At 46.8% G+C, this 2,807-nt stretch overlaps 1 protein-coding gene across 2 annotated transcripts in view; it reads left to right on the top strand.

Annotated features, from left to right (window-relative positions):
• ERBB2 (erb-b2 receptor tyrosine kinase 2) overlaps positions 1-2,807 on the top strand; it is a 49,678-nt gene that overhangs the window by 34,502 nt on the left and 12,369 nt on the right. The window lies entirely within an intron of this gene.

Raw genomic sequence — 2,807 nt, 5'->3', positions numbered from 1 at the left:
GGCATGCATCAGCCCATAATTGGACTGATGGGGCTGCTCCGAGAGACCGGGAGATATGTGCTGGGAGAAGTCCTAGCCCGGGCTCAGGATGCAGAGAGGTTAATTGGACGTCAAGGGGGGGCGATTGTAGCCACCCAATTGAGAGAAAAGCTTAATGACACACCGAATTATATGGTTACCTATTCTAATGAAAGTGCCTACCCCAAAACTGATAGAGGGGTTGGGGGCCCAAATTATCACCCCAGCCCACACTGGGTTAACCCGAGGGTATCAAAGGAAAGAGAGGGGGAAAATGGGATTCGGTCAGCAGTGTGGAAGTTTTTAATGCAGCATGGGGAACTGAAAGGGAAATGGCATGGAAAGCCTCTAGCCAAGCTGCTTATCAGAATGGCAGAGCTGACTGGGGAGGGAGCAGCACCTCCTCTTTCTAACAGGGTAGCGGCCTCAGCCCCAGTCTCTGAGGAGCACTGACGGAGCCCCCATAATGGGACCCCTGAGCAAAGCCCTGGCTCATGGGAGAAATTGGGGACCCTCGATTGGGATCCAGGAGGGAAACCTCAAATACCCATTACGGTGGGAACTCAAGGGCATACCAGTGCACTCCTGGACACCAGAGCTGCGCTAAATGTATTTGGGAAGAAATGGGACCTGAAGCAATTTGAAACTGATCAAATTACACTCTGGTCCTTCACAGGGCAGGAGTCCACCGGGGTGGTGTGCACAGGGGTAACCACTTGCATCCAATTCCCAGAGCGGCCCCAAGAAATTAGTATAGATGGAGTTCAACAAGAGGGCTCCACTGAACAGTTGATTCTGGGAGCCCCCTTGTTCAACCGGGAAGGCTGGATCCTGGATCTAGCCAATGCAGTTGTATGGTGAGCACAGACAGCTGACCCCTGGGAGCCTTGTGAGACAAACCCATATTGGAGTTGGGAACGGTGTAAGGGGGTTGGAGCCATTGACTTTGACTCAGGGGATGCGTGGGTGCAGCAGTTCCCTAATGTATGGGCTAAGAGTAAAAGTGACTGTGGCCAGATCAACGCCTGCGTTAAGATCGTAGGGGATCCGGTACCTCCTCAAAAACAGTATAGCTTCCTCAAGCAAGCAGAGGAAGCACAGAAACACGAAACTGGACCCTTTGTGGTAAAACAAGATATTAGCAAACCTTTATTAACTAACATAACACAGTCTTTATGGAATGTCACTATCAATCTGCAAGCCCACAGTATCACCCAGCTATATCCGCAGTGTGGCAATTATGTTATCCCTCTGAATGCTGGATGGCAGGCATGGACTCAGCAGGTGATACAGGAGCCCTTCAACAGCTCTGGATCCAGTGGCCCACGACACTGATGATCACTAGACACCATACTGAGAGCAATCGGAACTGGCACTGGTGTCCTAAATACTATCAATACAGAGGTGCTCCGGAACAAATTGGCAAAAGTTGGAAATCTGCTTCACCAATCGGATGAACCTACAAGGGACAATTTTGAAACCTCCACTCAGCTAAGTGTTTCAATTGCCTCCCTCATGCAGTGGATAACTCAAGTGGCTTCTCAGGACTCCGAGACCCTAACTGAAGAGGTCATAGCCCTGGGGCAAAACGTCTCTCTTGCCCTCATGTGTACCCAGGCCCAGGTATGGTACCTAGACATAATTAAGGGCATCATACTTCAAGGCAAGGAAGGACACATTCCCATAGAACTAAAAAACCTGCTAATAAATGAAACCAAGCAGCCTTCACAGTTAACCCCTTATAACCGGCTAATACAATTCAGGTTTGATCCAAATTTGTGGTCTATCAATCAGACCCCAGTGTTCAGTCTTTGCTCATCAATATTGGTTTTGGATGTGTCTGCCTCCGCACCCTATGTCCCTCTATCACCGTGAATTAGTTTTATAATATTACTGACCTACAGCACAACCTCTGTCTGTGTAATGTCAAATCCATTACGGGGTGTGACATACAGTAAAAAAGAAAAGACATGTTGCATCAGTCCCTCACCCCACAGTACAGCCTCTTCAAACCTAAACTCACTCCAGTCTACTTAGGCATGTCCCCCCAAGCCCTCAGACATGCCATCACACACCCAGAAATCCAACAGGCCTTACAAGCATTACAGTCCCAAGCCAATAAAACCTACACTATTATCCAAACTAACAACCACCAAGTTACCCAGGTACTCACCAAAATCAAACAAATCACCCACTACAGCCCTTGGGAGACCCTCCTGGCCTGGTCCCCAACTGCCACTGATATTCTGAATCTCATGATGCACCACATTGTAGTGCTGTTTATCCTAATGATAATTTTAACATTCCTAATTATATTCCTGTATTGCAGACTTGTTTCCACCCTACACACAGTACATGCTAAAATAGATGAGGCTAAAATACTAGCCCAAATACTTTAGCGACATCACCCTTGTATAAGGCCGATGTCAAGGGGGGGAATAATGTAGCAGAAAGCCCCCTTTTCCTCTTGCCTGCATTTGCTCTCCCCTCTTTGGATATGTTTCTCTTTTTCTACCTTTTCTTCCTTCCTCTCTCTTTCACTTTAAGATAAGGAATTGTGTTTTAAAATTTGTATGTGTGCATTTTGTATCTCCCCTTGTATTTTGGTATTTTTATCTATTTGTGTGCCATGGCATTTGTAGCTTATATTTTATACTCCTCACCTTTCAACTTTCAACTGAATGTGTTTAGTTTCATAAGTAAATTATACATTGTAACAATGTTAACAAGGGCAGGAATCACTCCCCTTCCCTGTACATCAGGCTGGCCCCTGAAAGAGCGAGTGAATC

This window comes from Alligator sinensis, unplaced genomic scaffold (genome assembly GCF_000455745.1).
Source record: "Alligator sinensis unplaced genomic scaffold, ASM45574v1 scaffold886_1, whole genome shotgun sequence".
NCBI classification, from domain to species: Eukaryota; Metazoa; Chordata; order Crocodylia; family Alligatoridae; genus Alligator; species Alligator sinensis.
This window is presented reverse-complemented; position numbering and strand designations above follow the sequence as displayed.